The sequence below is a fragment of the Pelodiscus sinensis genome, chromosome 33 (assembly GCF_049634645.1).
Source record: "Pelodiscus sinensis isolate JC-2024 chromosome 33, ASM4963464v1, whole genome shotgun sequence".
In the NCBI taxonomy this organism is placed as follows: Eukaryota; Metazoa; Chordata; order Testudines; family Trionychidae; genus Pelodiscus; species Pelodiscus sinensis.
The window spans coordinates 7,674,273-7,696,612 of NC_134743.1; the positions used below are offsets into that span (position 1 = coordinate 7,674,273).

At 47.2% G+C, this 22,340-nt stretch overlaps 1 pseudogene; it reads left to right on the top strand.

The window, feature by feature from the left end:
* Positions 1-11,340: 11,340 nt before the first annotated feature.
* On the top strand, positions 11,341-20,118 carry LOC142823379 (endogenous retroviral envelope protein HEMO-like; annotated as a pseudogene).
* The last annotated feature ends 2,222 nt before the right edge of the window (positions 20,119-22,340 follow it).

Consider the following 22,340-nt stretch of genomic DNA (forward strand, 5'->3'; position numbering starts at 1 on the left):
GCCCCGGCCAGCACCCAGCAGAGCTTATAGGGCCAAGGGGGAGATGCAGAGGCAGATTCAGGAGGAGGTGGAGAGCATGCTGGCCATGGGCATAATCACCAGGTCCCGGAGCCCCTGGGCATCCCCTATTGTGATGGTACCTAAAAAGGACAGGACCATGAGGTTTTGCGTAGACTACAGGAAGTTAAATGCTATCACGCAGCCTGACCCCTTCCCCACCCCCAGGATAGAGGATCTGTTAGATACACTGGGGGGGGGCAAGGTTTATAAGTACTCTGGACCTGACTAGGGGGTACTGGCAGATCCCCCTGGATGCGGATGCGCAGGAGAAATCTGCATTCATAGTGGAGTCTGGCCTGTATGAGTTCAAGGTGCTGCCCTTTGGCATGCGGAATTCTGGGACCACCTTTATGAGGCTGATCAACGAGATCCTGCAAGGGCTGGGGGGTTTCGCCATGGCCTATATTGACGACCTGGCCATTTTCAGTGACTCCTGGCGGGACCACCTCAATCACGTGGGGGCAGTGCTGCGGTGACTCAGGGAGGCCAACCTGACTGTCAAGGTGTCCAAATGCAGGATGGGGGCTGCCGAAGTGACCTATCTGGGGCACAGGGTCGGCAGTGGGGCGGTGCGCCCCGAGCCCCTGAAGGTGGAGGCCATTAAGAATTGGCCGGTTCCCCAAACAAAGAAGCAGGTCCAGGCATTTGTGGGCCTGGCCAACTACTACAGGAGGTTTGTGAAGGGGTTCAGTGAGGTTGTAGCCCCGATCACGGACCTCACCAAGAAGGAGAGGCCGGACCGGGTGGTGTGGTCAGCGGCCTGTGAGGAGGGGTTCCAGAGCATAAAGAATGCCTTGGCCCAGGAACCCGTGCTGGCCAGCCCGGATTTCGACAAGCCCTTTTGGTTGTGCACCGACGCCTCTAACATTGGGTTGGGGGCAGTGCTGATGCAGGACGGGGCGGGGGACAGGAGACACCCTGTGGCGTACCTCAGCAAAAAGCTGTCCCCCGCGGAGCAGAATTACGCTACGATTGAGAAGGAGTGTTATGCCATCGTGTGGGCTGTCAAGCAGCTCAAACCCTATCTGTACAGCAGGAGGTTCACTGTGCTGAGTGACCATGCCCCTCTGGTCTGGTTGCACAAGGCCAAGGGGACCAACTCCAGGTTGCTGCGCTGGAGCCTGGCCCTGCAGGAATACGACATGGACATAGTCCACATAAGGGGGAAGGAGAACATTGTGGCAGACGCCTTGTCCAGGGCGGGGGAACCCATGTGATGCCCTCAGTGATGTTACTGGCACCACTTCCTGCATCAATTTTGCGTTGGGGGTGTCACGTTGCTGAATTGGAGGGAAGCAGCCAGATCGCTGCTGCACCCCTGGGTGGGGGTGTTGGCCCCAGAAATTGGTATGGGGGGATTGAATGGGGATTGAATTGTTTGCTGATCTTATGTACGCTATTTATGTGAATGTATAATGTCTATGTGTGTAGGTAGGAATCTGTAATCTGTGGGGAAGCTGAATATTTCTGTGAATGTGGTTAAGCATGGCTATGGACAGGCTGGGTAGCAAAGCCCTGTGGAACAATGGCCCTTGATGGCCCAAAGACACACCTAAAGAGGAGGGCGGAGACCCAAGAGCTGCCAGCAGAGAGAGGCTGAGGACCAGGTGACCAGCTGAGACCAGAAGAGGCCAGGAAGGAGTATAAAGAGGCCATGTGGTCGAGGCCATTTTGGTTCTCAGCTCAGCACTTCATCCCGGAGGCAGCACTGCAGGGATTGAAGAGCCCGGAAGACCTGGGAACCCATCCTGATCGTAGGATGTGCAATAAGGACGTTTAACCAGCAGCTGCAACATCTCTGCTAGAGCCTGCATCGAGGACTGGGAGATTCGGTGCATGTAACGTACTGTACTTTAGTAACCTTACTCTCAGGCTTTTCTTTCTTGTAACAATAAACCTTTAGATATAGATTCTAAAGGATTGGCCCAGCGTGATTTGTGGTAAGGTCCAGAGGGTAAATCGACCAGGGATCTGTGGCTGGTTTCTTGGAACCGGACAGAACTTGTTCGGGGTAGGTGGGATTGGGTGCTAGGACCCCCCACCTGTGTATAGGCCCGGGGCCATCTGGGGCACGGATATTGCTGGGGTGTCGGAGGGGTTTTGCTCGGGAGGCTTCAGGCAGGCTGCTGAAGCGCTCTGTGAGACTGGTTTGTGGCCTGTTTGGAGAGGTCGCCAGTCAGGGGGACTGTAAAGAGCCCCGGATTTGAGCAATTCGCCCTGAGCGGACGCCCTAAGCTGTGCCCAGACACGGCCCGGTCCGTCACACATGGGCTGAGCCAATTCCCTGGAGTGAGGATGGGACACAGGGACTGGGGCTGGATCAGTGTCCCTGGGATCGCAGGATGGGTCCCAGTGAGACCCTCAGCGAGATACGGCCCCTGCCTGGCTCCATGGAAACCACAATCCCTAATGACTCCTGCTAATCACCAGGAGCCCTGTCCTGGGTGTGAAAGTAGAAAGAATTATACTGTAAGAAAAAGATGAATTGTGCTGTAATAATTGAATAAGTTGAAGGAATTCTGTTTGTCTTTTTAAGAGGAAGAAGAAAAGTATGTTAATGTTGATTGTAGGTATGCAGATCAAGGTGCTAGCCAATTTGGGCCTGAGTTTAACAGGAAAAGAAACATTAGGTGTTAGACAGGAAACAATTCCAGATAATCAGGGTGATATAGCCAGGAGATTGCTGTGTGCTTAATATTGAAATGAAGAGTACTTGAGTAGCCTCACACTAATTATGTGAAGTTTTGCCCCCCTTTTAATCCTGTTAATTTTGGCTTTCTTTTGACTGTATAAATCAAGAGGTTTGAACCTTGTATGGCACTCACATTTTCTGAATGCATTTTAGCAAAGCTTTGCTGAAATAAACAGAGCAGTCTGCCAAATCTGTGAGTCCTGTCTGACTTTGACAATTTGGAGGTCCCACTGAGATGGCAACCGTCTTCGCTGAGGCTGTGTGATCCTGACTGTCTGGCAGGATGACCGTGGTAGCCGGCACCTGGGCATTTGGCCTGAGCGGTCCTCCGCCAGAACGGAAAGGTGCACAACCACAGCGAAGTCTACGCCATCGAACCTGTTGGTTCCTGCTCTGTTCTGGTAGGGATCCCGGGATCTAACATCAGGACTCTGGTCAGGTAATTATTTTGTCCGGACTGAGGACTGTCTTGTCTCTGTGTCTATCCGTCTTCCCTGTGGTGTGAGTGAGTCTGGGAGCCATCCCTGTCCAGGGACTGGCCGACCAAGGGGCTCCTGTCCCCACGGTCTGTGTGACTGGAATCTGCACAATCGCAGCCGCACCGCACCTTGGATAAAATCCTTGGAGTGAACGCAAGGGCGATTGAGGCAGTAGCCTGTGGGCTTCTTTTGTGTGTTGCACTGGGCACCGCTCTGACGAACCCGAATTTCCTCCTTGTGTGATTGGTGTATGAAGTCCTCCTGTATGGGTAACTAGACATCTAAGCAGGGATAGTTCCCTAAAGGGACCCTGGCTCAGTTTATATATTTTAGAAAGGGTCCGGACTCCTGTAAATTTCTGGAAAAATGATCTAGATTAACTCTGGGGGGATCCCAAAACTCAGTGGCCACTGTTAGGATCTTGGAACAAAGACCAAGTGGACGTCTTAAAAGACAAACTTGGCCTTCCCAAAACTAAATTGGCTAGAGGAGAGGTAGATAGCTTCATGCAGTGGTGGGACGAGGCAAATCTTAAATGAACTGAATCGAAGCTCGCCTCCCTTAAAAATTCTAATTATAAGAAAAAGCTTTATTGGAAACCTCCTCTCCCACCACCAGACCGAGCGCTTCCCTTTACCCCGTCCTCCAAGAAGACTCAGACCGGTCCCACTTGAAGCTATAAACCCTGGACCCACACGGAGCTCCACTCGATTTTAAAAGGTTTTCCAAAGCCCCAGGAAAACCCTACCAAATTTGCAGAGGAATTTTGCTAGTGTGCAATGCCTATGAACCCTCTGAAGCAGACCTCCTGCAACTGTGTAAACTACTTATAACCCCATAAACAGCAACAAAGAAAAAAACCCGGGCAACTATCACACAGACTGACTGATGGTTTTTTTGTTTGTTTGGTTGGGTTTTTTTGGGTTTTTTGGGATACAGCAACCAGGTAAAAATGGACAGGGCGCCCTGGCGCATGCGTTTGTTAATAGCCTCTTATCTGCTATTAGCAGTATGTTAAAGCAAATAAGTGTTGGATGGGAGGCCAAGACCATGGACAAATTGCAAGCAGTGGCAGAGCATTGCCACTGCACTCTAAAAAGAAAGAGAAGCAGTCCTCACAAAAGTTGATAGCTCTGCAAATACAGCATTATTCAGGGCAGGGCAGACAGTACTGGGAATGGGGAGGGTACTGAAGGGTATGCATGGAGAGGCATGCTGTGGCTCACCACCCTAGCAACAGCCTGGGGGAGGCCAATGGGAGGGGGGTGAGCTTGGCATGTGGACTGGAGAGGTGCAGGCATGTGACAAACAAAGCCATATATGGAAAGGTTGAATCTGATTGGTTTAGAAGTTTGTGTTATGTAACCTGTAACCATGTGCTATAAAACAGCAAGGGGAGGGGCTCCTTGCTCGAGGGGCTCTGGCTGATTTTAGTACCAGGGGCTCTCCCTTTGTGCACATTGAATAAAGTATTGAATTGAATTGAATTGAAGACCCTTGATTCTGCCCAGCACCTGAGTCTCTGGGAACCGCAAAATCCCAACAGTTTCTTGGCGCAGCGAGCAGGGTGAGAAATATCCTTCAGGATCAAGACCTACAATCAAGTTAGAGGGTGATTTTGTTCATTTTTCATTTGGTTGTGTGTCCCTGACCTGACTGGTGACTCTCACACCTTTTGTAGTAAGTGAAACTGGGTGTTGGAGAATTTAAGGGGTTTGTTGCAGTTTTGTAACATTTTGGTTGCAGTCTTAAGACACTGTGCTTAGTGTGGGGGCAGGTTAAGCTGTAAGTTCCTCTGACTAAGTGTTGTTGAAGTGGGAAATCAAAGAGGCCATAAGGACCAACAGTTAATGTAGGGGCAGGTATAGCCATAAGTACCTCTAGTTAATGTGTTGGCTGGCCCAGATCTCCTAAGTGCAAATTGTTATTAGTTTGTAAACAGTATTGTATTTAAAGATTTTGAGATTGGAGGATATTTAGGTTTAAAAAAAAAGGGGTAAGATGAAGGGATTTAGTGATCCACAATATGAAGAGTGTTTAATTAGTGCTTTTATCACTATTGTAGCAGTAAGTTTATTAGTTTTCTTGTTGAGATATCTTGGCTGCATGACTGAAAGAAAGAAGGATGACCAACCCCCATTACAAGTGGGCAACACTGATTTTGTGCATAAACCACAATATTTATCAAAGGACAAATTGGCTGGTATGTGTTTAATTGTTGATTATGAACAGCTGGTTAGAAAGTGTGATATGCTAAAAGGAAGGATAGGAGAGTTAGAAGCAGAGGTAGAAAAACTGCAAACAGAAGCAAAAAACTATAAAGAAACAGCCTTGCAGGAAAAGAGATCTTGTACCTCAGCACCTTTGGACCCTACATGTGGAATGTGGGGCTATCAGTCTGGTTTTATGGCTCCAGTGAGAGTGCACACTGTCCCTAATCCTAATCAAGGGGAAGGGGACCCTGCTACTGTTAGTCGCCTAGAGCACACTCCTATGAGTCCATCTGACTTGCAGAGCATGTTAAAAGAATTGCCATCTTTGCAGCTTAATAACCCAAACCTACCCTTCTGGGAAAAGGTGCAGGAGTGGATGGTCATGGGAGGCCTGCATGCTTTTGATGTTTTCACCATGGTAAAAGCAAAATGTCCTGTGCACCCTGACAGTCAATTTGGGTTTGCATTTACTGTTAAAGGGAAGCAATATACTTTTACTCGCCTAAGCCAGGGTTTTCATAACTCACCTACTTTGTTTCATAGAGCATTAGCTGATGTGCTGGCAAAGCTGCCAGACATGGCTTCTTGTGTTGTACAGTATGTTGATGATCTTCTTATCTCCTCACCAGATCGCCAAACGCACATGAAAGACTTAGAAGTGATCCTGCAGCACTTGGCAGACAGTGGGGTAAAATGTAATGCTAGAAAGGCTCAGATTGCAAAGGGGGAAGTATCATATCTGGGGTACCTAATATCCAAAGGGTACAAGCGTTTAACTGTTGACCGCACTGAGGCTATTAATGCATGCCCACGACCAACTACGGTCAGGGAAGTTAGGAAAGTGTTGGGGCTATTCAATTTCTGCCGAACTCAAATCCCCAATTATTCAAGGATTGTCCAGCCTCTTAATAATCTCCTGAAGGGTGCTGGTGGACCACATGAGGCAATTGAATGGACACTTGACTGTGAACAGGCATTTACCACATTGAAACAAAGGCTAAGTACTGCCCCAGGGTTGGGACTTCCTAATCCATTAATGCCTTTTACATTGTACATGCATGTCAGTGAGGGACATATGGCAGCAGTGTTAACGCAAAAACATGGGGATAAACAGTGCCCAGTAGCATACTACTCTTCTAAACTAGATGCTGTCGCTCAAGCAATGCCATCATGCCTTCAGGCAGTGGAAGGAGCTTCTATGGCCCTAAATCAGGCCACACCACTTATTGGTTCACAGGATGTAAATATTGTTGTACCTCACGCTGTCCTTGCTATTTTATCAGGGAAGAAATCCTCAGCAGTCCATGTGGCAAGATGGACTCGATGGGAAACGAGCTTGCTAATGCCTTCGGTACATCTGCAAAGAGCATCATCGTTAAACCCTGCTACCCTCATGCCTACCCCAGATGAGGGACACCCACATCATTGTTGCCTTGAGGAAGAGCCCATGGATGTTCCATTGGTAAAAGAAACTGAAATACCTGGTGCCCCTTGCCTATATGTGGATGGTTCTTCCTTCTATGAGGATGGCAAGCGACACACAGGATGGGCCGTTTGTACTCAAGATGGACAGCTGGTGGCACACGGCAGTTTGTCTGGGGCATCTGCACAAGTAGCAGAACTGCAGGCATTAGTTGCAGCATGTGAAGCTGCGAAAGGTCATGCTGTAAACATATATACTGATTCTAGATATGCGTTTGGGGTTGTACACGATTATGTTAACTTGTGGGTAAATCGGGGATTCCTGACGAGTACAGGATCCCCAATACAAAATGGGGGAATAGTGGAGAAACTTCATGAAGCCATGCAGAAACCTACTGAATTAGCAGTGATAAAAGTGAGGGCCCACACAAAAGGGACAGACCCTCATAGTAAGGGGAACCGAAGGGCAGACGAACTAGCTAAACGAGCAGCAGTGGAAGGTAAAGAGATGCAATTGATTGCTGCAACACAGCCTCTCATAAAAACCCCAAACTTTTTTGAATTACAGGACATCCAACACTCTGCACCAAGGGCAGAAAAGTGGTTATGGATGGATAATGGGGGGAAACTATGTGATGATAACACTTGGAGAGGCCCAGGAAACACATTAGTGTTACCAAATGTGCTGATGGGAACTATGATACAAATATATCACATGTTGGGACATGATGGAGCACGGAGGGTGATCCACCGGATGTCGGACACCTGGTGGCATCCTCAGCTTAATGCAAATGTGCATGATTATGTGAGGAGGTGTGTAACATGTGCTCAATGTAATTCTGCTCCCACAGTGAAAATGAAAATGCAACATCAGCCAAGACCAACACAGCCCTTCACACAGTTACAAATAGATTTCATTGGACCTCTGTCAAGGTGCAGAGGGAAAGAATATGTTCTGGTGATCATGGATCACTTTACTAAGTGGGTAGAAGCTTTCCCAGTGGCCAAGGCCACTGCATCTGATGTAGCTAAAATATTGATGACCGAAATAATTCCCCGATGGGGATTTCCATGCTTCATTGATAGCGACCAAGGTATCCACTTTACAGGGAAGGTGATGAAAACAGTATGCATGTCACTGGGGATCAAACAGAAATTCTACTGTCCCTACCATCCCCAGAGTTCGGGATTAGTAGAAAGAGCTAACCGAACCATTAAAAACAAACTAACCAAACAGATGTTTTCTGCTACAGGGAAAGACTGGGTCACCAATTTACCAGTGGTTCTCATGTCTATGAGATCCAGTCCTACTAATCCACATTCCTTATCTCCTTTTGAAATGCTGACAGGGCGGGCGATGAGGATGCCAGGAAATCTGTGCATTGGAGCGGGGGAGTTGTATGTCATGGGTGACCAGCTTGCTGAATATTGTAAATTGTTATCTCAGTGTGTCTCAAAGGACCCCCAAACTGAACCAGACCCAAAGGCTAGCGAAGAAGACACATGTAAGGTGCAGCCCGGTGATCAGGTACTGGTGAAAGCCTATAGAAAACGAACCTTTGAACCAGCCTGGACTGGACCTCACATAGTTCTCCTGGTAACTCCTTCAGCAGCCCGGGTCACTGGAATTCCAGTTTGGGTGCATCTGTCACGAGTAAAAGTATACAAGGGTGACACTCAACATAGGGCACAATAATCTCTGTTTACCCTATGGACGCCTTGAGGGCCATTCTCAGTATTGTTAAGTGTTTTATTGATGTAGTCACCTGGGGAGGAGCCACTGGATCAGTTGTAAATGCCATTACTCAAGCTATCAAATCTCATAATAGGGACTGGGTTGAAAATTTGTTAGTAGCAGGGATGACAGTTTATTGTGGTGAGAATAGGGCTCATGTCTAATTAATTAGATATCACCTTAACTCAGCAACATAGTTGGTTAGGTCCTCACTGTTGTACTCAGCCATCTATTAAAAACTACTAAAATGTCTGAGCAAGCATTGGTCTAGAATGGTGTTATCATACTGGCATGGTGTTAACATGAAAGTTGCAGCCCTGATAGGAGACTTGCTCGTGTCACAGGTGCCCTGTTGGGTGAGAGCCGCAGTTCTCAAAGACTGAATGTCTTCACCTTGCATGATGGCAGGGGAGTGGTCTCTATTGATAATGGGCATTTTGGAATGATCATTCCATCTTTGGAGAGGTGTTAATTCCTGTGGGTTGGTCTCCTGGATTGGAGGCTCAGCCCTTCCACCCACTCCCATTCTCATGTCATAGACACCTGTGAGGCTGAGTATGTAATAATGGCTGGAGATAACTATATAGCTTTCCCATGGGACCAATGTTCCATCCTGGGAGGATGGGTTTTGCATATAAGAAACATGGAGTCAGGACAAGCCCTATCTCAAATGTTGGGACCTGACTTAATGGTGCATGTAATGTTTAATTTAATGGATGATATAACAGTGAAGAAAGACTCCACTACCTGGTGTGGATTTGGGTATTTAGCTTTGGAAAGTAAGCCTGGCTTGAACATCTCGTACTTCCTATTGTGGAAGATATTATGAAAGAAGTGGTAAGGCAATTACAGTGATTCCGTGGATAGAAGAGTTTGCTATTATGGGAACAGAGATTCTCTGGGAATAGATTTCAGTTGTGTTTTCGCAATGGATATGGGGACTTACTTTTAGTGTACATACCATTATGTATTAAAGGTTGAATGTATTGTTTAATTCTGTTACCAAAACTGTAATTAATTAAGTGTTGATAAGGTCAATTATAGCTCCTAATAAATACAAGGAAGTGGTGTTAGTGGGGTCTAAGAATTGTTCTTAGCCCCAAAACCAAATGGGGGAGCTGAAGGGTATGCATGGAGAGGCATGCTGTGGCTCACCACCCTAGCAACAGCCTGGGGGAGGCCAAGGGGAGGGGGGTGAGCTTGGCATGTGGACTGGAGAGGTGCAGGCATGTGACAAACAAAGCCATATATGGAAAGGTTGAATCTGATTGGTTTAGAAGTTTGTGTTATGTAACCTGTAACCATGTGCTATAAAACAGCAAGGGGAGGGGCTCCTTGCTCGAGGGGCTCTGGCTGATTTTAGTACCAGGGGCTCTCCCTTTGTGCACATTGAATAAAGTATTGAATTGAATTGAATTGAATTGAATTGAATTGAAGACCCTTGATTCTGCCCAGCACCTGAGTCTCTGGGAACCGCAAAATCCCAACAGTACCAAGAATGGGGATAAGGTCAGAGAAGGGGTCGTGGCACCGGGTTTTTGGGATTTAAAGGTTTCAGCTCCGGTCATATCCACCCTGTGGGAACAAGGCATTATTGTCCCCTGTTCCAGCCCCTGTAACACCCCTATCCTCCTCCCAGTTCGAAAAGCTGATGGTAAATCATGGTGGTTTGTTCAGGATCTTCAAGCTATTAACTGCATTGTTGTACCCACCTTTCCTGTAATCCCTAACCCAGCAACTAATCTGGCTTCTATCCTGCCAGATGCAACTCATTTTACTGATGTTGATCTGTGTTCTGCTTTCTTTTCTGTCCCGGTTCACCCTAAGTCCCAGTATCTTTTTGCCTTTTCTTACAAGGAGCAGCAGTATGCTTCCCAAGGGGTACACAGAAAGCCCGTCTTACTTTTCCCAAGCATTAGCCAAAGACCTTGTTGACCTGGTCTTCCCCTCTGGGTCCACATTGGTCCAATGTGTAAATGATCTACTCCTCTGTTCCCCTTCATTATCTGCCTCAGAAACTGACTCTTTAGTGCTTCTCACTGCCCCCCCTCCCCCCACCTTAGGGTTACCTGACTACTGTAAGCCTTTACCCTTTTCTGCCACGAGCAATCTGGTTGTGCACTTGGGGTTCTTACTCAGGAGCATGGTGGCAAAAATCGTCCAGTAGCTTATTTCTCTGCCACCTTGGATCCTGTTGCCCAAGGTCTACCCCCCTGTCTGCGTGCTGTGGCTGCCGCGGCACGCCTAATTGAAATGTCTGAGTCCCTTGTCCTCCGCTCTCCTGTTTCTCTCATGGTCCCTCACTCTATAGATACTCTCCTGCTACAATGTAATACAGCTCACCTTTCCTCTGCCCGCCTCACTTTTACTGCTTTCGGCTTCGCATATCACCATAAAGTGCTGTTCTCAGTTGAACCCTGCCACTCTCCTTCCTCTGTCTATTGACGGTGAACCCCACGACTGCCTTGCAAGTGTCTCTGCTGTCACCGTCTCATGCCCCGACCTTTCTGATGTCCCTCTCTCTAACTCCGACCTTGTGTTATTCACTGAAGGTTCCTGCTTTAGTGGTATCACTCTCTGAAACCCTAGGAGCTGCGCCTTTACCTTCTGTGACCTCAGCACAAGTCGCTGAACTAGTTGCCCTAACCCGCGCTTGCTTTCTGACTGAGGGACGCTCCGCCACCATTTATACTGATTCTCGATATGCTTTTGGGGTTGTACATGACTTTGGCACCTGTAGCCAGACATAAAGCCCCATTTTAACATCCATCTCTGTCTGCTTAAAACCATGCAGGGCACATAAGAGCTGGAAAACAGCATATTCTTTGAAAACCTTGGAGCAGGAGGTTTAGATATGCTGGCTCAGTGACCGTGACCAACTGTAAGCAGAGATAGGAGGGTGGTCGAACTAATTGTTGACCAAGAGGCTGTACATTGTGCCCTTGACTGAAACCTATATTGATACGAACACATACCCGTCCACGGGGGAAGGAATCTCCCGCCCAACAGAACATCCGGCAGTCCTAATTTAGTTATCTTCCTCTCTTACAAGTGTAAATTAACTTGTAACCTGCTTGTAAGAACTGGCACCACAAAATAGACCAGTAAAATTTGGCCTCTGAAGATAAGAAAGAGAATACGGGCCCCCAGGGGTATAAAGATGAGCCCAGCAGCACATTTGCTTTGTGTGTCAATCTACCATCTATCTGCTGGTCGGGTTTGGTGTTTGACCTCCCGAGGTTCCAGAGGGGACGCCCACCTCGTATTCGTCTTTCCGAGGAATTGAGAGACCGGCCCTGGCCTGACACGCTGGAGTCGAGAGGCACAGAAGGGGGTAAAAATTGTACCTAGATGTGGTCCTTTGTTTAAGTATATATACATAGTGTTAGAGCTCTTTAAAGATTAAGCTGTCACTTAGTACCATTATTTTCCTATCTTTACCTTTTTCCTGTAACCATTTTAAGATCTATATTTTGCTAATAATTAAGAAATAGAGCAATAGCCATTGTAACCATATGATTTATAAGTTCCTTTAATAAACCTGTAACTGTTTAAGTTTTTAACCTGACTCCTTCAGTTGCTGTGATAGAACCAAGCACAATTTAAAAGAACTTCAGCCGGTCATAAAGGGACAGACATAGGGAGAGCTTGGGCGTTTGGATCTGTGTCACTCCCAGGTGACAAGATCCGTTGGGGCACCTTTCCAGCCTTTCCCAGGCTGCCCGCTGCGAAAGAACTTTTGTGTTCTAGCAGTTAAAATCTAAAGTGTAATAAGCTCTTCCTACACACTGGGGCGTCTGTTAGCCTGTTTGGCTACCCTCTGCGACGGGACCTTGGTCCTAGCAGTAAAGTCACGGACGTTAAACACTCAGGGCTCCTTTCAGCCTTCTAGGCTGCCCGCTGCGACGAGACTTCGTGTCTTAGCAGTTAAAGACTTAAGAGACATACCCACACACACTGCCCTGACCGTCGGCTGACAGAATTGGCGTAGTCGGCAGGATTGTGCTATTAGTTCAAATACAGCAGCATGAAGCCAGTCACGATTGACATGGATTTTAGTTGTATAGAGAAAGAGTTTGCCCGAGAGGGATGGGGCAACCCTAAGTGGGATAAAGAGATGTTAGAGAAAGATTGGGGACAGTCAAAGGAAATTTGGCAGGAGTTCTGTAACTGGCGAACCGCCTGCAAAATGAGGAAGGGAAAAGGGAAAAGCGCTTGCATCTGGCTATTAAAGGGTGCCTTACAAGCAGCTTGCACAGGCTACTGGAATTTAGAAACAGAGCTTATCAGAGTACAGAAAGAGAAGGACGAACTCCAAAAGCAATGCCAGAACTTAGATACTCGGGTGCGAACATTAACTAAAGATAATGAGCACTTACAGGGGCGACTTCTCCCAATGTTAGAAAAGGAAGGAATTGAACGCAGAGAGAAATTAGAAACTAAACCACGGAGCATTAATAGAGCCAAAGTGGAAACTGCTCTGTAGTTGGACCCAGATGATTGGGATGGGGACATTTGGAATTCTGACAATGATGATTTAGCTTCCCACTCACCTGACAAACGGGTGGCGGTACCCCCAGCCCAGATGAGACCAGTTATCACTTACCGAATATCAGGCAATGAGAAATCAGATAGTGATGAGGATGGCCCCTCACAAAGAAGCAGGAGAACTAGAGGCAGAGCTACTAGAAGGACAGAAGAGAGAAAGAAATCCTCAACCCAAGTTACTACACGGTCCTATAGGCCCACAGAATTACGGGAAATACAGGAAGACTTTGCCAAAAAGCCCCAGGAAAGAATAATAGATTGGTTAATTCGCATATGGGATACTAGAGCTGGTCTTACACCTTTATCCGCTCTGGAGTGTAGTAGGCTTAACCTGGGTGCTGGAGTATTTCTTAGCCTCCCAGAGGATGAGAGCCCAAAGACCCTTTGGACCCTAGCCTGTAGGTGGGCTGCAAGGATCCATCGGGCAGACCGAGGTGAACCTACTATTAGCCCATGGACAAATATAGATGAAGTTAAACGAGCCCTGCAAATAGCAGCTACCATCACCCTGTTAAACCAGGTTAACCCCCGTTTAGAAGGGGAGGAAGGAAGCCCATGGGAACAAGCAATTCAACTAGATGAGCTCAGGCCACTTATGAAGGGAGCACCCGGTGCCCATAAGGCTATCTCCCTGAAACTTCGGGACATTGCTCAGAATCATCCTGAGGATAATTATGAGAGCCTATTAACAGCCATGGTACGGTATTTCCGGGAGTTTGGGGGAAATGAATCACCGCCGGCTAAAGCCAAGGTGCGAAACCTGAGAAGAAATCCCCAAGGTAAATCAGAGGGCTCTAAGCCCAAGCGTGAAATAACCCCGGAAGAGAAGGAGCTCCGGAATAAACTCTAGAAGCAGTGTTTGGCTTTAGGCTACCCCAGAGATATAATTCACGGATTGCCAACTGAAAGATTAAAGCTCCTAACTACCTTTAGGAAAGCTAACAAAGAGAAGGAGGATGTAATTTCTAGTGCTCCGCCTAGCACGGACACCCTTTACACGCCACTGCGGCAGCAGTTACAAGAGCTGCCGTCTCCCCCTGTTAGTTTTGATCAGGGAAACTAGATGGCGGGGGTCAGCCTCCCCTCCACATAAACGAGCTCAAAGGGGAGGAGGATCCTAACAACGACCCCCGGATCCAAATAATTGTAAATGATAAATACACCGTATCTTTTCTAGTAGATACTGGAGCTCAAATATCCATGATTAAGCAGGAAGACTTTCATTGTCCACCACCTTCTGGCCGAAAACAAATATTAGTTACTGGAGTAAATGGCATTGTTACAACTTACCCCTTAGTTAAAGTAAAATTAGACATTCCCCTGAAACCGCACAGACAGCCTCGGAAGCATGAGATAGTCCTTGGAAATGCCAATATACTTGGCATGGACATCTTAAGAGGAAGGGAAGGAATGATTAATGGAGAAAGATGGGTCTTTGGAGCTGGCTTCAAGCCACGCGTGACTATCTTAGATGATAGAGACACTCCTCTCTATGAGATTAATTTGCTGGCTCAAGCCCCCGCTCTCCCGCCTTCCACTGTAACGAACATGAAACAGTACAGCATTCCAGCTGAAGCTATGGCTCCGGTCTCTGAACTAATTAAAGATTTAGAAAAACGGGGAATTTTAATTCGCACCTACTCCCCGTATAACTCGCCAGTATGGCCAGTAAAGAAACCAAACGGAAAATGGAGACTCACCATAGATTACCGGAGATTAAACAGTAACACAGGATCTTTAACAACTGCAGTCCCTAACATGGTTGACATTGTAAATAGCATACAAACTTGGAATAAGCAATGGCTGGCTGTACTAGATGTAAAGGATATGTTTTTCATGGTTCCCCTGCAACCTGCAGATCAGGAAAAATTTGCTTTTACCTGGAAAGGAGTCCAATATACCTTTACACGCATGCCACAGGGCTATAAACATTCACCTACAATTTGCCATGAGGCACTGGCAAAGGTTTTAGATGGCCTGACCTTGCCACCCAGTGTCCAAACTTTGCAGTATATAGATGACATTCTTATAGGGAGAGACACTTGTGAAGAAGTCCAAGAGGCTATGAATCGAGTAAAAGCAGCATTAAAGAGTCTTGGTTTAGATTTACCACCGGACAAATGCCAAGGCCCCTCTCATGAGGTAAAATTCCTAGGCACTGTCTAGATGGGAAGCCGCAGGATGGTGCCAAATGAGACAGTACAGGAACTTAGCCAGGCACCATCCCCTGAGGATAAGGCACAATTAAGACAATTGCTTGGAGTTTTAGGGTTTTGGAGAAAACATGTACCTGGCTTTGCGGTCATAGCCCGACCACTGTATAATTTGCTCAAAAAGCATGCTAAATGGGAATGGGCCCCCATCCATGAAGAAGCCCTGAGACAGCTGATAAACGAGATACATACTTATCAGTCTATGGGTCCCATTCACCCTAATGCCCCATTTCACTTGTACCTTACTGTAGGAAACACAGAGATGTCTTATGCTCTGTGGCAAGAAGGAGAAGCTGTACCCCGCCGCCCCATACAGTTTGGCTCAAAGTCATGGCAGGGGTCACAGTCAAATTACACGCCTTATGAAAAAGTGCTTCTGGCAGCCTACACAGCACTAAAGGAAACAGAGGAGCTAACCCAAGCTCAAGCCATAACACTTCACACTCCTCTCCCAATCATTAAGCCCATATTGGAGGGAAAGGAGTTGCCACCGGGAATAGCCCAGAAAATGACTGTTCAGAGATGGGCACTCTATTTACACCACAGGGTGGGTGGGGCGGACACTGCACAAAACCCCACCATGATTAAAGAATCCATGTGGAAGGTGGGAATGCCTGAAGAGTACCACCTGCCCCCACAGCCATCTCCTATTAAGGATGCAGCTCCATTTAACCCATTACAACCTGAAGGAGTATGGTTTACAGATGGCAGTGCCAAACTAGTAAAAAGGAAATGGATAGGGAAGGCTGCAGCAGTCTCAGTAGACACATCTGCTGCACCCCTGACTGTAAACATAGAAGGATCAGCTCAGCTTGCAGAGCTGGCAGCAATCAAACTAGCTTGTGAGGCCGGCGCTAAGACCATTTATACTGACTCCTATGCTGTATGGGCTAGAGCCACCCAGTGGATAACTAATTGGAAGAATAATAACTGGGAAATAAGGAGAAGACCTGTTTAAGGACTAGAATATTAGAAATGGATATACCAGCATGCAACCCAACATGCCTTAAGCATAGGTCATGTGCCAGCTCACCAAAAGAATAACACCCCGGCTGTACAGCTAAATAATTTAGCAGATGCAGCAGCACAGATTTTCACTACCCAGGTGGATTGGGAACGCCTGTATACTTGGCTGCATGAAACCTTGGGACACACAGGAAGTGATGAGCTGGTGCGACAGGCACATGCCAGGGGGTGGCCTATCACTCACCAACAAGCCAGGGATCTGGTACGAGCTTGCACCCTCTGTGCTGAATTCAGAAAACATATATCAGAAGGACAACGGTTTGCCAGGCTAAGAGATGGGAAAGTGCTATGGGCAACCTGGCAAGTAGATTATATTAGTCCATTGCCCACCAGTAAGCAAAGGTGGAAATATGTTTTAACTGGAGTAGAAGTTGTTTCAGGAATTAGGTTTGCTTACCCGACTCGAGTGGCAACAAGACTATCTACAGTCATGGGACTAAACCGCTTAATAGCCCTTGTCCCAATACCCCAAGAAATCCAATCTGACAATGGCTCACATTTTAAAAACAAACTGGTGAATGAGTGGGCCCTCCGCAACGGAGTCCAATGGACCTTTCACCTTCCGTACCGACCTCAGTCTAATGGCATGGTCGAACGCTGGAATGGACTGCTGAAAGCCCACTTGAAGCCCACAGATGGCAAATGAAGAAACAGATTAGATACTGTGGTGCAAAGATTAAATAATCGACAGACTCCTACGGGCAGTCCAATCAGCAAAGGATTTTTCCCTACAGGGAGAATCTCTCCTAACCCCACTGTACCACTTAAAGATTCCAAATATGCACCTGGAGATACAGTGGTAATTAAACACCCCAGTTTGGGAACACAAACCCGCGTGCTGCACTCCTATAAGGGAAAAGGAGTCTGGACCACTGCAGACGCTGGGCTAACACCAATAACAATTACTGAGGCTTGGATTGCATCCAAGACCGGCTGACCTTATGTTTTATTACAGGAAACTGAGGCAATGGCCCCGAACAGTGCTCCAGTCGGATGCATCCTTCCCAATGCCTGTTTAGAATCAGAAAGCCACTATGAACTGTGTATATATATACTGCTTGCTGTCGTGATGTTTGCAATCACCATCAGCTATAGACTATTGAAACGAGACGTGGCACTCCCACTTGCCATGGGTCTCCTTTTCATCCCAACTGCTACTGCTGTACCAGAACATCCACTCAAAGGTGCTATTCAAACCATTGCTTCTGCTGCTGCTGCCACAGATTGCTGGATGTGCACCCTATTAGATTCCTCTACTGGACTGGAAATTGAGTTTGTCCCTCTCAGCCCAAATGACTGGTGGAACAAGAGCGACATCTTCCGATGGGGACCGGTGTGGTTCGATGACAGCGACTACCGCAGTCCTCAAAATGACTCTGGGGGGAGGTTAAAGGAGTGGCACTGGACATGGCGACGAACGGTATGGAGTAACCCAGTAGAATATGTAACTGGAAACTCTAAGGAAATGTACCCCATTTGTTTTGAAAGTAAGGAAGGCAGTGGACCTCAGCTAGGTAGCTTTGAGGACCACCAGTGTACCCACATTGCCACTTTCAATAAGAAACTAGGAGCCTGAGATGTTTATTCAGACCAGGACACACACGAGGGAACACTTAATTGCTGGGGAAATGTTATTAATGTCTCCCTTGGTCACAGACTCCTGTTTGGCATTAGCAATGCTGCCATTATCCCCTTGAATTTCAGCCAGTACCAGGAAAGCAGTGCATGGTACAATAATTCTCTTTTTATAGTCCCTAGCACTGGATACATTTACAACCCTACACTGGTAAATGGCAGTAGCCTGCTGCCTGACCAGTGTGCTAAGGCAGACCTCTTGCCACCAGACCAGATCCTACAAGATCTGTTATTCGCTCTTCAGTGCTCTGTCACTAATAGCAGTTATTGTGCTGCGTACCATGCCCCAAAGGAGAGACACACAGGAAAGGGATGGTACAAGGGGCCATATTCCCCTATCCTTAACAAAGAGCCTAGACTATTTTTCATTTGTGGGACTAAGGCCTACAAATACCTGCCAGTAGGCTGGATAGGACGGTGCTCTCTAGGACATGCTGTGCCTGGAGGATTAACGGTACACCCACACATTACAGCTCCAGGTATCACAAACCTTGGAAGCTTCTTGCACCGATACAAGAGGAAATTTACTATTAACCCTCTTGTGAGACGTCCCACAGGTTTCCATCGATTTACCCGTGCATTCTTGCCCTGGCTTGGAGTAGCTGAACTTGAACAAGCCATAGTAAATGTGTCAGGGCAACTAGAAATAGCTTTTAACCAGACTGCAGATGCTTTGGGCCTACTCAATGAGCAGATCCAATCAGTGGCCCGTTTTGCCCTACAAAATAGAATAGCTTTAGATGCAATTTTAGCCCAACAAGGAGGAGTATGTGCTGTGATTAATCAGTCTTGTTGTTTCTATGTGAACCACTCAGGGCAGATTGAACAAGATGTATCTGCTATAAAAGATGCAGTTAAAATACTACATGCTGTAGCTAAAGATGGGGAAATCTCATGGCTAAATTGGTTAGCCCAACATTTAGGACTTTCCCTAACTCCTTTCCTGCATTCCATTCTAATCACTGTTTTAACTATTGTAATTGTTATAATCATTTTTTGTATAACCTTGTGTATTGTGAAATGCCTAGTTAATGTAGCTATCTCTTCTGTGCACATTCGATATGCAGCACTTGGAAAAGATCCCAGCCAATTCCTCGATTATGAACCCCTTAATCAGACCATCAGGCATTTTTAGATTCCCCCAAGGTGGGCAAAAGGTGCTGGTATCACCGCCATCTTGTATCCTGGGACGTAGTGTGTCGTATCAGGGGGTGGAATGTAGCCAGACATAAAGCCCCATTTTAACATCCATCTTTGTCTGCTTAAAACCATGCAGGGCACATAAGAGCTGGAAAACAGCATATTCTTTGAAAACCTTGGAGCAGGAGGTTTAGATATGCTGGCTCAGTGACCGTGACCAACTGTAAGCAGAGATAGGAGGGTGGTCGAACTAATTGTTGACCAAGAGGCTGTACATTGTGCCCTTGACTGAAACCCATATTGATACGAACACATACCCGTCCACGGGGGAAGGAATCTCCCGCCCAACAGAACATCCGGCAGTCCTAATTTAGTTATCTTCCTCTCTTACAAGTGTAAATTAACTTGTAACCTGCTTGTAAGAACTGGCACCACAAAATAGACCAGTAAAATTTGGCCTCTGAAGATAAGAAAGAGAATACGGGCCCCCAGGGGTATAAAGATGAGCCCAGCAGCACATTTGCTTTGTGTGTCAATCTACCATCTATCTGCTGGTCGGGTTTGGTGTTTGACCTCCCGAGGTTCCAGAGGGGACGCCCACCTCGTATTCGTCTTTCCGAGGAATTGAGAGACCGGCCCTGGCCTGACACGCTGGAGTCGAGAGGCACAGAAGGGGGTAAAAATTGTACCTAGATGTGGTCCTTTGTTTAAGTATATATACATAGTGTTAGAGCTCTTTAAAGATTAAGCTGTCACTTAGTACCATTATTTTCCTATCTTTACCTTTTTCCTGTAACCATTTTAAGATCTATATTTTGCTAATAATTAAGAAATAGAGCAATAGCCATTGTAACCATATGATTTATAAGTTCCTTTAATAAACCTGTAACTGTTTAAGTTTTTAACCTGACTCCTTCAGTTGCTGTGATAGAACCAAGCACAATTTAAAAGAACTTCAGCCAGTCATAAAGGGACAGACATAGGGAGAGCTTAGGCGTTTGGATCTGTGTCACTCCCAGGTGACAAGATCCGTTGGGGCACCTTTCCAGCCTTTCCCAGGCTGCCCGCTGCGAAAGAACTTTTGTGTTCTAGCAGTTAAAATCTAAAGTGTAATAAGCTCTTCCTACACACTGAGGCGTCTGTTAGCCTGTTTGGCTACCCTCTGCGACGGGACCTTGGTCCTAGCAGTAAAGTCACGGACGTTAAACACTCAGGGCTCCTTTCAGCCTTCTAGGCTGCCCGCTGCGACGAGACTTCGTGTCTTAGCAGTTAAAGACTTAAGAGACATACCCACACACACTGCCCTGACCGTCGGCTGACAGCACCCTCTGGCAAGCTCGGGGTTTCCTTACCTCTGCTGGTACCCCTATCAAGAATGGCCCCTACATTGCTGCTCTCCTGTATGCACTCCCATCTGCATTAGCTATTGTTAAGTGCCCTGGTCACTCCACAGCAGATACTGATGTTGCTAAGGGTAATGCTGCCATAGAACCTTCCCCAGGTGCGTTTCTCGGTTCCCTTTCTGTTTCTGTACCACCGCAGTCCCTTTCTAAAGTCACCCTGCTCCAAGACTCTGCCTCAGAAACAGAAAAAGACTCCTGGGTCGCCCAGGGTTGCTCTCTACACCCTGATTCCCTTTGGCGCCCCCTTATTGGTGCCTTTGTGGCCCCCTTTTCGCTCTACCCAGCTCTGGCCGCCCTGCTACACGGCGTTTCGCATGTCGGAAAGGAGGGTATGATCTCTGCTGTAACTAAGGCAGAATGGTGGGCCCCCCATTTCAGCTCTTTTGCAGCTCACCACTGTGCCGCCTGTACCACTTGCCAAAGCTACAATGTTGGCAAACCTGTAAAGGTAGCTCAAGGGTTCTGGGGCCTGCCCCAAGCACTGTTCTTGCATTGGCAGCTTGATTTTGTACAAATGCCTGTGTGTCAACTATATGAATTTATTTGGGTTATGGTATGCTTATTTTCGGGTTGGATTGAAGTCTTTCCTTGTTGCAAAGCTGATTCGCTGTCTGTTGCCAAATGTTTGTTAAATCATATTATGCCTGCCAAAGAAACTCCTGCCACTCTGTCCAGTGACCGGGGTACACGTTTTACTGAACAACTTGTTCAGCACCTGGATCGTGTGTTACATGTCACACACCTGCTGCACTGTCCCTACCATCCCAAAGACATAAACTAAGTCCTTTTGAAATTGTTTATGTGAACAATGGCTACCATTACTCCAGTCTCAGACTTGAACTTGACTCACAGTACACTCCTTCAGTACTGCAAGGGACTAATGCAAGCTGTAAGTCACTTCCATTCACAGGTTCGAGCCGCCTGGCCGACGGAACCCACCTCGGATGCCTGCCACACTCTCGAGACAGGTGATTGGGTCTACGTACGACACCACCAACGAAAACACGCCATGGAACCCCGGTGGAAGGGCCTGCATCAGGTGCTGCTCACTGCCCAGACGGCTGTTAAGTTATCCGGCATCGCAGCATGGATACAGGCTTCGCAGTGTAAGAAGGCACCATCCCCAGCGGACCAATCATCACCTCAGGACCATGCAGAGTCAATTTTGACTCCAGAAGAAGACGTAGAGGAACAGCCTGCAATACCTTACAACCTACGTTCGCGTAAGGATTGCCTGAAGCAGATGAGGACCAAAAGCAAGGCCCAAGAAGAAGCAGTAGTGAGCCTAGCGCCTGCTGCCTGGTGGACATAAAACCGTAACTGCGGGTCCCTCAGTGGAGGTTGTCAGAACCAAAAGGGTCTTGCCTCCAACATGTGCCTCTGGTGGGGCCTGTTCCTCGGCCACTGGTGTCTTAAGATCTGGGGAATCCACAATGACAATGACAATTCTTTTATCCACCAGCAAGTATGGATCGCTCAGACCCTTAATATCTCTAATTGCTGGGTCTGCAGCCACATTCCATCCCACTCACAAGCTGGTTCCTGTCTTGGCAATCCCACTTAATTCCCCAGGCCTCACCCGTTTAACAAGACATGGAACAGTAATGACACTTGGGAAGCAGTGGGAATAATTGTGGGAATAAATGTATCTAAACGGATAAGTGTGGAGGAGAAAAAAGGTCACTGGTGTTTGGTGTGTAATGGGACGGGGCTGAATCTGGGGAGGAGCAGTTGTCTCCAGCATATTGTAACATCAGTACAATCTTTAATGCCA